This window comes from Carassius auratus, unplaced genomic scaffold, assembly GCF_003368295.1.
Source record: "Carassius auratus strain Wakin unplaced genomic scaffold, ASM336829v1 scaf_tig00046173, whole genome shotgun sequence".
Taxonomy (NCBI): Eukaryota; Metazoa; Chordata; class Actinopteri; order Cypriniformes; family Cyprinidae; genus Carassius; species Carassius auratus.
The window spans coordinates 1-12,500 of record NW_020526963.1 but is presented as its reverse complement, the minus strand read 5'-3'; the positions used below and the strand labels follow the sequence as shown (position 1 = coordinate 12,500).

Genomic DNA, 12,500 nt, shown 5'->3' with positions numbered 1-12,500 from the left:
CTAACCAGGCCCAAACCTGCTAATATTCAGAGATCGGGCATTGACTCTATTTTTTGGCTAAATTATTATATACAAAGTGAAAAGTTTCAAAAAAGCTTAAAGCACCTGGTATTCCTAGGCAGTCTCTCATCCAAGTACTAACCAGAACTAAACCTGCTAAGATTCAGATATCGGGCATTGACTTTTTTTTTTTTTTTTTTTTTTTGCAAGATTATTATATAAATCGTGAAATTTTCCAAAAAGTTTAAAGCACCTGGTATTCCCAGGCAGTCTCCAAACCATGTACTAACCAGGCCCAAACCTGCTAATATTCAGAGATCGGGCATTGACTCTATTTTTTGGCAAAATTATTATATACTAAGTGAAAAGTTTCCAAAAAGCTTACAGCACCTGGTATTCCCAGGCGGTCTCCCATCCAAGTACTAACCAGGCCCAAACCTGCTTAGCTTCCGAGAGCAGACGAGATCGGGCATAGCCAGGTTGGTATGGCTGTAAGCGAAGACTGCTGCAAAGAGAGGGCTATTTAAAGACCATCCCATCTAATCGCCAGTACATTATATAAGTAGGAAAGAAAACCCAAAAGCTTAAAGCACCTGGTATTCCTAGGCAGTCTCTCATCCAAGTACTAACCAGACCTAAACCTGCTAAGATTCAGATATCGGGCATTGACTTTTTTTTTTTTTTTTTTTTTTTGCAAGATTATTATATAAATCGTGAAATTTTCCAAAAAGTTTAAAGCACCTGGTATTCCCAGGCAGTCTCCAAACCATGTACTAACCAGGCCCAAACCTGCTAATATTCAGAGATCGGGCATTGACTCTATTTTTTGGCAAAATTATTATATACTAAGTGAAAAGTTTCCAAAAAGCTTACAGCACCTGGTATTCCCAGACGGTCTCCCATCCAAGTACTAACCAGGCCCAAACCTGCTTAGCTTCCGAGAGCAGACGAGATCGGGCATAGCCAGGTTGGTATGGCCGTAAGCGAAGACTGCTGCAAAGAGAGGGCTATTTAAAGACCATCCCATCTAATCGCCAGTACATTATATAAGTAGGAAAGAAAACCCAAAAGCTTAAAGCACCTGGTATTCCTAGGCAGTCTCTCATCCAAGTACTAACCAGACCTAAACCTGCTAAGATTCAGATATCAGGCATTGACTTTTTTTTTTTTTTTTTTTTTTTTTTTGCAAGATTATTATATAAATCGTGAAATTTTCCAAAAAGTTTAAAGCACCTGGTATTCCCAGGCAGTCTCCAAACCATGTACTAACCAGGCCCAAACCTGCTAATATTCAGAGATCGGGCATTGACTCTATTTTTTGGCAAAATTATTATATACTAAGTGAAAAGTTTCCAAAAAGCTTACAGCACCTGGTATTCCCAAGCGGTCTCCCATCCAAGTACTAACCAGGCCCAAACCTGCTTAGCTTCCGAGAGCAGACGAGATCGGGCATAGCCAGGTTGGTATGGCCGTAAGCGAAGACTGCTGCAAAGAGAGGGCTATTTAAAGACCATCCCATCTAATCGCCAGTACATTATATAAGTAGGAAAGAAAACCCAAAAGCTTAAAGCACCTGGTATTCCTAGGCAGTCTCTCATCCAAGTACTAACCAGACCAAACCTGCTAAGATTCAGAGATCGGGCATTGACTCATTTTTTTTTTTTTTTGCAAGATTATTATATAAATCGTGAAATTTTCCAAAAAGTTTAAAGCACCTGGTATTCCCAGGCAGTCTCCAAACCATGTACTAACCAGGCCCAAACCTGCTAATATTCAGAGATCGGGCATTGACTCTATTTTTTGGCAAAATTATTATATACAAAGTGAAAAGTTTCAAAAAATCTTAAAGCACCTGGTATTCCTAGGCAGTCTCTCATCCAAGTACTAACCAGACCTAAACCTGGTAAGATTCAGAGATCGGGCATTGACTCATTTTTTTTTTTTTTTTTTGCAAGATTATTATATAAATCGTGAAATTTTCCAAAAAGTTTAAAGCACCTGGTATTCCCAGGCAGTCTCCAAACCATGTACTAACCAGGCCCAAACCTGCTAATATTCAGAGATCGGGCATTGACTCTATTTTTTGGCAAAATTATTATATACTAAGTGAAAAGTTTCCAAAAAGCTTACAGCACCTGGTATTCCCAGGCGGTCTCCCATCCAAGTACTAACCAGGCCCAAACCTGCTTAGCTTCCGAGAGCAGACGAGATCGGGCATTTTTTTTTTTTTTTTTTTTTTTTTTTTTTTTTTTTTTATTAAAAACACAAAATTTTTATACATTCACAGTCTTACATTTGAAGCATATGCGGAAATAGAAAATGTGTATATATATATATATATATATATAAAAAAAAAAAAAAAAAAAAGAAATAAGGAAATAAAAAAAGTACATAAGTAAGGAGAAAAAAATAAAAATAATAATAATAATAATAAAATAACAAAATTACAATTAAAATCTTTCAGGCAAAATCACATTAAAACCTGACCATGTTTTAATAATGTATGGATTGTTTTCTACAATGTATTTGTCAAATACATCCATTTGTGCATTAATATTAAAATAGTCGTATATGTCTTCCATCACTGCAGTCAGATACTGTTTAAATAAGTTACATAATGAAAGTTCTTTGTTTTTCATTTTCATTATATTCCTTCTTCTCCAAATCGTATATCTTGCTACTGTTAACCATAAATTTAATGCATAAACATTTTGTGCAGTTCCATTAAAACCAAATAAAATCAATGTTTCCCATTTCTCTAACCAATCATTCTGATCATTTAAAAAGTCCCCCACAATTTTCCTTAACATCTTCATAAAATTGTCTAATTTTTTACATTTTAAAAACAAATGTAACACTCCTTCATCTTTTTCCATACATAATTTACATTTTGCATCTTGTGCTATTCCAATTTTTGCCAATTTCATTTCAGTCATTAAAACATTGTGTCTCAACAAGAAATCCAAATTATATAGGGCGGGACTTTTAAACCTACATTTTACATTTTTCCAGATTTTTGTTACATCTAATTCACAAAAAGACCTTTCCCAAAAATCTGTTGCTTTTGGTCTTAAAAATACAAGATCACATAAACAAACATAAAACATTTTAAGAACACAGCCATTGAAAGGAATCTGTTCATCATTTCTTTTTAAAAAAACTCCAGGTTTCTCATTTCCTGTTTCTTCATCGTCAATGCTTTTAATCCACTGTAGTGGCACAGCTTCTTTTAATTTTATGTATTGCTCCTTAATCAGCTTTCTATTTTCTATATCTTCATTCTCTTCTAATATGTCTATAATTGCCTGTAAAGGTAAAAACCCAGGTTTTACCTCATATAAAATGTCTTTGACTTGTCTTAATCCTGCATAATACCATTTCTTATAAAAAATTGTATTACTATTCCTTAAAATCAATTTGTTTAAGAAAAGGGGCTGTTTCAATAGTTGCTCTCTTCCTTTAAACTCCACATGAACCTTCCCTTTAAAAACTTTCCATGCTCTTAAGACTTCTTTATAAAATTCAGGTATCTTCTCAAGCATATTATCTGTAAAATTCATCCACATAAAATCATCCCCCATTTTCCCACACTTATTTATAAAGAAACTCATAATTTTTTTCCATACCATATCATCATTATTCCAAAACTTTTTTACTGTCTTTATTCTCATACTCTTCATTCTTACCATTGGATCTATGAGTCTCAAACCTCCCTTTTCCACCTCCCCAATTATTGTGTCATATGCTATTTTTGCTGGCTTATCATCCCATAAAAACTTTAAAATATAAGTTTTTATTCTTTTGTACGCCCATGCTGGCAGACTAACCATCACTGGCAGACTGGCAGACTAACCATCACAAATGTAACACTCCTTCATCTTTTTCCATACATAATTTACATTTTGCATCTTGTGCTATTCCAATTTTTGCCAATTTCATTTCAGTCATTAAAACATTGTGTCTCAACAAGAAATCCAAATTATATAGGGCGGGACTTTTAAACCTACATTTTACATTTTTCCAGATTTTTGTTACATCTAATTCACAAAAAGACCTTTCCCAAAAATCTGTTGCTTTTGGTCTTAAAAATACAAGATCACATAAACAAACATAAAACATTTTAAGAACACAGCCATTGAAAGGAATCTGTTCATCATTTCTTTTTAAAAAAACTCCAGGTTTCTCATTTCCTGTTTCTTCATCGTCAATGCTTTTAATCCACTGTAGTGGCACAGCTTCTTTTAATTTTATGTATTGCTCCTTAATCAGCTTTCTATTTTCTATATCTTCATTCTCTTCTAATATGTCTATAATTGCCTGTAAAGGTAAAAACCCAGGTTTTACCTCATATAAAATGTCTTTGACTTGTCTTAATCCTGCATAATACCATTTCTTATAAAAAATTGTATTACTATTCCTTAAAATCAATTTGTTTAAGAAAAGGGGCTGTTTCAATAGTTGCTCTCTTCCTTTAAACTCCACATGAACCTTCCCTTTAAAAACTTTCCATGCTCTTAAGACTTCTTTATAAAATTCAGGTATCTTCTCAAGCATATTATCTGTAAAATTCATCCACATAAAATCATCCCCCATTTTCCCACACTTATTTATAAAGAAACTCATAATTTTTTTCCATACCATATCATCATTATTCCAAAACTTTTTTACTGTCTTTATTCTCATACTCTTCATTCTTACCATTTGATCTATGAGTCTCAAACCTCCCTTTTCCACCTCCCCAATTATTGTGTCATATGCTATTTTTGCTGGCTTATCATCCCATAAAAACTTTAAAATATAAGTTTTATTCTTTTGTACGCCCATGCTGGCAGACTAACCACACTTAAAATATACCCACATCTTAGACAGGAATAAAGAATTTAGAACTAATACTTTCCCTTTTAAAAACAATTCTCTTTGTTTCCAAAAGTTAAGTCTTTTTTCCATTTTGCCTATAACCTCCTCCCAAATCAGGTCTCTTGTTTTCATTTCATCTTTCCCAAGTATAACTCCTAAAATCTTTAATTGGTTCTTCTGCTCTTTAAATTCCCATTGTCTTCCCAAAGTATCCACCTTCCCTATCCTCATATACTCAGTCTTTTCTTTATTGACTTTAGCTCCTGTTCCGCTACAATATTTTTCAAAAATTAACATTGCTTTTTCGATACTCTTTAAATCCTTTAAAACCAAAGTCGTGTCATCTGCATATTGGAAAATTTTTTGTTGCATTACACCATTTTCAACTAAAATTCCTTGTATTTGTTTTCTTTATTAATTGCTATTCCTAATGGTTCAGCAACTAAAGTATAAAGTAATGCCGATAAAGGACAGCCCTGCCTTATAGACCTCGAAATTTCAATATAATCAGTTAAAAACCCATTTACTTTAATACAACTTAAAATGTCAGTATAGAAACATTTCATCCATGTTATAAAATTCCTCCCAAATCCAAATTTTCAATTAAGTCAAACAAATATTTATGCTCTACTCTGTCGAAAGCCTTTTCCAAATCTATGCTAATTAAATACCCTCCTTCACCTTTTTCTTTCATATACCACATTAAGTCTCTAATATTTGTTACTATGTCTGATATATCTCTATTTAAGACACCATATGCCTGATTTGTTGTTATGATGTTTGGAATCACTTTTTTCAGTCTGTTTGCCATGATCTTAGCCAAAATCTTATAGTCAGTATTTAGCATACTCAACGGTCTGTAATTTTTAAGATGATCTTTATCTCCTTTATTCTTATAGATAATTTTTATCATTCCTGTCTTCATGCTTTCACTCATTTTTTTCTGCTTAAAAGTATCAGCAAATAAATTGTGCAGAATAGGTATTAAAACATGTTTAAAAACTTTGTAAAACTCAGATGTTAAGCCATCTAGTCCTGGACTTTTCCCATTCTTCAACTGGTCTATAACCTCTTCAATTTCCTCTTCATTTATATCCTTATCACACATTCTTTTATCTTCTTCATTTACTTGAACTTGAATTTGATTCAATAAATATTCTTCATCTTTCACATTTATATTATCTTTTTTAAATAAGGTAGTATAAAAATCCTTCACTTCTTTTAAAATACCTTGTTTTTCCTTCACAACTTTCCCATCTTTTAATATACTTTTGATCAATTCTGCATGTTTTCTTGATTTCTCAAACTCAAAAAAGAATTTTGTACTTCTTTCTCCCTCTACTGTATTTTTCGCTCTGCTTCTAATTTTAGCTCCCCTGCACTTTTCCTCCTCTATTTTCTTAAATTGTTCTTCTAAAAACACTATTTTTGTCACATCCATCTTTCCTTCAGACATCTTTTTCATTTCTTCTTCCCATTCCTTATTTAAAAATCTTTCTTTACTTTTCTTTGTCTTTTGCAATCTTTTTGAATATTCAATGGATATTTTTTTCATAACTTTTTTTAAATTATCCCACCACAAACTTTTTTCTTCATCATATAGAATATTGTTTATACTATTTATTATGACATTTTCTATTTCCATTTTGTAAGACTCGTTTTTTAAAAGTTCAGCATTTAAAACCCACACCCCTGGACCTCTCTCTACTCCACTAAAATCAATTATTACATTTAAAAAATCATGATCACTTTCACTGAACCTTTTATAAAATACTTTTGATATAAATAGTTCTAGCTGTCTGTTACATAAAACCAAATCAAGTCTACTTTGCTTTAATACTGTGTTCACAATTTGCCTTCTGGAATATTCTCTTTTTACTCTGTTTCTTTCCCGCCATATATCTAAAAATTTGTGTTTTTCCATCATTTTCTTTAATTCAGTTCTCCCCACATCTGATCTATATACCATATAATCCTCCACATCAATTCTTTCCAAAATAGTATTAAAATCCCCAATTAAAATTCCTTTTGTATAACCATCCATTAAAACATTTAAATTTTTAAAAAAGATGACTCTTTCTAAACGGTCATTTGGTGCATGAATTGTACATATCGTTAATTCTTCTTCTTTGCTTTTGACTTTAACTACTAACAATCTTCCTACATTATCTGTGAACATTTCTGTTGCTTTTTCTGTCACTCCCCTTCTAATTAAAATTGCTACTCCTTTTTTCCTGTTTGGGTCATTATTGTAAAAAAATTCTCCATCCCATATTTTCTTAAAACCATTAACAATGTCTTCATTCCATCCAGTTTCTTGTATACATATTATATCACTCTTCTTTGTTAAATAGAGTACATTTTCAAATTTAGTCCTAGTTGACAATCCTCTTGCATTGATTGACACTAGTTTCAACTGACTCATAAACAAAAAAGAAAAATATAAATGCAAAACAAAACCCACATCACTTTTGTTCAGTCTCTCTCAAATCAACATCTTTTAAAGCAATTATCTCTACTTTCTTCTTCTTTTTTTCTTTAGATTCTCGTCTTATTCTTTGTCTTTCCAAGACCTTTTCAATGTTTATTTGTCCTGTTGTTTTCCCTTTAGTCCCCCTGCTCAAAAAACTTTTTTTTCTCTCCCCAATGTCGCTTACCTCTTCCGGGATTGTACTATCCTTTGTTCCATTATTATCTTCTTTATTTACCATTGCATCCTGCTCCACATTTTTCACAGATTGTTGTAGTCCAGTCATCACTTTTTCTTCCCCATTCTGCTCATTCTCACTTGTTTCCTCTTCTTCTTCTTCCTCTTCTTCTTCCTCTCCTTCACTGCTCAGTACATCCTTTGTTAATCCACTTGTTTTTTGTGATGTATTTTCTTTATCAGCCTCCTCCAAATGCTCCACTTCATTATGCATCTCCATTTCCATTTCCTCATGTTCCTCTTCATCCGTTTCACATGCGCATGTTGGCAATGCCTTTCTGCAGCCTTGGCACCGCAGGGCTGTACAGTCCCGCGCATAATGCCCCTGCTCCAGGCATTCTCTGCATGTTAGTAGAGGGCAGTCTTTCTTTTCTTGTTCAGCACTTGAACATATTCTGCATATTTTTACTTGCTGATCATGAATGACTCTGAAGAACTGTATTCCTTCCTCTGTTTCAAAACTGGTGTTATATGGAAGGGGACACCACGTCCTTAGGGAATTTGACTCGAATAAATCTTGTCCCATCTGCCACCATTGTCCCTGGGTAATACCTCCTTCTCAACGGCAGTATCGGTGTAACTCCCCAGCTTTGCAGTTTTTGTAGTACATCCTTGTCATTGATATAATTTGGCAAACGTAAAAAAGAAACGACCCTCTCCATTTCACAAAGTTTGCTTATTTTACACATTTGTCCATTCAATAGTAGTCCATTCAATAAATTGTCACAGTCTAGTTGATTCTCCAATGTAAGCTCATACTCGAAGTCATTTTTTTTCCTTAGTCCATATAGTTTACCTTTTCCAGTAATGTCCTCAATAGCTTTAATTATCATGATGGCAGTTAGTTTTTCTGGATTTTCCACAGTCATTGTCAGTGTTGTTTCTTTCTTGTATTCCCTCTGATATTTCATTTTGTCTTTTAATCTATTTATCATTTCATTTCTCCGACATTCTTCTTGTCTCTTTTCTCCTTTTGTATCAAACTTTTCTTTACCTTGTGTAGTTGGTTGCTGTTCAGTGCGGCCTTTCTCCATTTCAGCTCCATTTCTTTTCCTTCTTGATACAACAGTTGCCCATGTTTCATTGTAATCCTTTCCATCGTTTTTCATAATCCGTTTTTCCAAAGTAGTGTCTCCTTCAAAAATCATTGTTCTTTTCCTCAAAAACCTTGTCCAGATCTGATCCATTAGCCATTGTTTCCATCCTTGTTAAATAGCTTAGCCACAAAAAAAAAAAACAAAAAAAAAAAAACACAAACAAACAAAATAAAATAGCTCAAACCCCAGACAGTTTAAAACTGCCCGGGGTTAAAACAACGTTAACAAAAACAAAATACTTCAAACTTTTTAACTTGATATTAAACAAAAACAAAACAAATGAAAAAAAATGTGGGAGAGCCTTTCTCTCCAACTGCAGCACAGTACTTCCTGTCAGACTCTCTAGCGCCGTCAGGTTGGTCTGGCCGTAAGCGAAGACTGCTGCAAAGAGAGGGCTATTTAAAGACCAGCCCATCTAATCACCAGTACATTATATAAGTAGGAAAGAAAACCCAAAAGCTTAAAGCACCTGGTATTCCTAGGCAGTCTCTCATCCAAGTACTAACCAGACCTAAACCTGCTAAGATTCAGATATCGGGCATTGACTTTTTTTTTTTTTTTTTTTTTTTTTCAAGATTATTATATAAATCGTGAAATTTTCCAAAAAGTTTAAAGCACCTGGTATTCCCAGGCAGTCTCCAAACCATGTACTAACCAGGCCCAAACCTGCTAATATTCAGAGATCGGGCATTGACTCTATTTTTTGGCTAAATTATTATATACAAAGTGAAAAGTTTCAAAAAAGCTTAAAGCACCTGGTATTCCTAGGCAGTCTCTCATCCAAGTACTAACCAGAACTAAACCTGGTAAGATTCAGAGATCGGGCATTGACTCTTTTTTTTTTTTTTTTTTTTTTTTTGCAAGATTATTATATAAATCGTGAAATTTTCCAAAAAGTTTAAAGCACCTGGTATTCCCAGGCAGTCTCCAAACCATGTACTAACCAGGCCCAAACCTGCTAATATTCAGAGATCGGGCATTGACTCTATTTTTTGGCAAAATAATTATATATTAAGTGAAAAGTTTCCAAAAAGCTTACAGCACCTGGTATTCCCAGGCGGTCTCCCATCCAAGTACTAACCAGGCCCAAACCTGCTTAGCTTCCGAGAGCAGACGAGATCGGGCATAGCCAGGTTGGTATGGCCGTAAGCGAAGACTGCTGCAAAGAGAGGGCTATTTAAAGACCAGCCCATCTAATCACCAGTACATTATATAAGTAGGAAAGAAAACCCAAAAGCTTAAAGCACCTGGTATTCCTAGGCAGTCTCTCATCCAAGTACTAACCAGACCTAAACCTGCTAAGATTCAGATATCGGGCATTTACTTTTTTTTTTTTTTTTTTTTTGCAAGATTATTATATAAATCGTGAAATTTTCCAAAAAGTTTAAAGCACCTGGTATTCCCAGGCAGTCTCCAAACCATGTACTAACCAGGCCCAAACCTGCTAATATTCAGAGATCGGGCATTGACTCTATTTTTTGGCAAAATTATTATATACTAAGTGAAAAGTTTCCAAAAAGCTTACAGCACCTGGTATTCCCAGGCGGTCTCCCATCCAAGTACTAACCAGGCCCAAACCTGCTTAGCTTCCGAGAGCAGACGAGATCGGGCATAGCCAGGTTGGTATGGCTGTAAGCGAAGACTGCTGCAAAGAGAGGGCTATTTAAAGACCATCCCATCTAATCGCCAGTACATTATATAAGTAGGAAAGAAAACCCAAAAGCTTAAAGCACCTGGTATTCCTAGGCAGTCTCTCATCCAAGTACTAACCAGACCAAACCTGCTAAGATTCAGAGATCGGGCATTGACTCATTTTTTTTTTTTTTTTTTTTTTTGCAAGATTATTATATAAATCGTGAAATTTTCCAAAAAGTTTAAAGCACCTGGTATTCCCAGGCAGTCTCCAAACCATGTACTAACCAGGCCCAAACCTGCTAATATTCAGAGATCGGGCATTGACTCTATTTTTTGGCAAAATTATTATATACAAAGTGAAAAGTTTCAAAAAAATCTTAAAGCACCTGGTATTCCTAGGCAGTCTCTCATCCAAGTACTAACCAGACCTAAACCTGGTAAGATTCAGAGATCGGGCATTGACTCTTTTTTTTTTTTTTTTTTTTTTTTTGCAAGATTATTATATAAATCGTGAAATTTTCCAAAAAGTTTAAAGCACCTGGTATCCCCGGCAGTCTCCAAACCATGTACTAACCAGGCCCAAACCTGCTAATATTCAGAGATCGGGCATTGACTCTATTTTTTGGCAAAAATTATTATATACTAAGTGAAAAGTTTCCAAAAAGCTTACAGCACCTGGTATTCCCAGGCCGTCTCCCATCCAAGTACTAACCAGGCCCAAACCTGCTTAGCTTCCGAGAGCAGACGAGATCGGGCATAGCCAGGTTGGTATGGCCGTAAGCGAAGACTGCTGCAAAGAGAGGGCTATTTAAAGACCAGCCCATCTAATCACCAGTATATTATATAAGTAGGAAAGAAAACCCAAAAGCTTAAAGCACCTGGTATTCCTAGGCAGTCTCTCATCCAAGTACTAACCAGACCTAAACCTGCTAAGATTCAGATCGGGCATTGACTTTTTTTTTTTTTTGCAAGATTATTATATAAATCGTGAAATTTTCCAAAAAGTTTAAAGCACCTGGTATTCCCAGGCAGTCTCCATCCATGTACTAACCAGGCCCAAACCTGCTAATATTCAGAGATCGGGCATTGACTCTATTTTTTGGCAAAATTATTATATACAAAGTGAAAAGTTTCAAAAAAGCTTAAAGCACCTGGTATTCCTAGGCAGTCTCTCATCCAAGTACTAACCAGACCTAAACCTGGTAAGATTCAGAGATCGGGCATTGACTCATTTTTTTTTTTTTTTTTTTTTTTGCAAGATTATTATATAAATCGTGAAAATTTCCAAAAAGTTTAAAGCACCTGGTATTCCCAGGCAGTCTCCCATCCATGTACTAACCAGGCCCAAACCTGCTAATATTCAGAGATCGGGCATTGACTCTATTTTTTGGCTAAATTATATTACAAAGTGAAAAGTTTCAAAAAAGCTTAAAGCACCTGGTATTCCTAGGCAGTCTCTCATCCAAGTACTAACCAGCTAAACCTGCTAAGATTCAGAGATCGGGCATTGACTCTTATTTTTTTTTTTGCAAGATTATTATATAAATCGTGAAATTTCCAAAAAGTTTAAAGCACCTGGTATTCCCAGGCAGTCTCCATCCATGTACTAACCAGGCCCAAACCTGCTAATATTCAGAGATCGGGCATTGACTCTATTTTTTGGCAAAATTATTATATACTAAGTGAAAAAGTTTCCAAAAAGCTTACAGCACCTGGTATTCCCAGGCGGTCTCCCATCCAAGTACTAACCAGGCCCAAACCTGCTTAGCTTCCGAGAGCAGACGAGATCGTCATAGCCAGGTGGTATGGCGTAAGCGAAGACTGCTGCAAAGAGAGGGCTATTTAAAGACCAGCCCATCTAATCACCAGTACATTATATAAGTAGGAAAGAAAACCCAAAAGCTTAAAGCACCTGGTATTCCTAGGCAGTCTCTCATCCAAGTACTAACCAGACCTAAACCTGCTAAGATTCAGAATCGGGCATTGATTTTTTTTTTGCAAGATTATTATATAAATCGTGAAAATTTCCAAAAAGTTTAAAGCACCTGGTATTCCCAGGCAGTCTCCAAACCATGTACTAACCAGGCCCAAACCTGCTAATATTCAGAGATCGGGCATTGACTCTATTTTTGGCAAAATTATTTATATACTAAGTGAAAAAGTTCCAAAAAGCTTACAGCACCTGGTATTCCCAGGCAGTCTCC

The 12,500-nt window shown here is 34.9% G+C and overlaps 6 non-coding genes and 1 pseudogene across 6 annotated transcripts; all 7 read right to left on the bottom strand.

The window, feature by feature from the left end:
- Positions 1-378: 378 nt before the first annotated feature.
- LOC113088369 (5S ribosomal RNA) lies at positions 379-497 on the bottom strand. The gene has a single exon (XR_003285954.1). It is a non-coding gene; the product is annotated as a 5S ribosomal RNA (ribosomal RNA).
- A 369-nt stretch (positions 498-866) lies between these two features.
- On the bottom strand, positions 867-985 carry LOC113088375 (5S ribosomal RNA). The gene has a single exon (XR_003285960.1). It is a non-coding gene; the product is annotated as a 5S ribosomal RNA (ribosomal RNA).
- A 373-nt stretch (positions 986-1,358) lies between these two features.
- LOC113088373 (5S ribosomal RNA) lies at positions 1,359-1,477 on the bottom strand. Its single transcript, XR_003285958.1, has one exon. It is a non-coding gene; the product is annotated as a 5S ribosomal RNA (ribosomal RNA).
- Positions 1,478-9,693: 8,216 nt separating this feature from the next.
- LOC113088355 (5S ribosomal RNA) lies at positions 9,694-9,812 on the bottom strand. The gene has a single exon (XR_003285941.1). It is a non-coding gene; the product is annotated as a 5S ribosomal RNA (ribosomal RNA).
- A 367-nt stretch (positions 9,813-10,179) lies between these two features.
- LOC113088366 (5S ribosomal RNA) lies at positions 10,180-10,298 on the bottom strand. Its single transcript, XR_003285952.1, has one exon. It is a non-coding gene; the product is annotated as a 5S ribosomal RNA (ribosomal RNA).
- A 661-nt stretch (positions 10,299-10,959) lies between these two features.
- Positions 10,960-11,078, bottom strand: LOC113088386 (5S ribosomal RNA). Its single transcript, XR_003285970.1, has one exon. It is a non-coding gene; the product is annotated as a 5S ribosomal RNA (ribosomal RNA).
- Positions 11,079-11,996: 918 nt separating this feature from the next.
- On the bottom strand, positions 11,997-12,112 carry LOC113088397 (uncharacterized; annotated as a pseudogene).
- Positions 12,113-12,500: the final 388 nt, after the last annotated feature.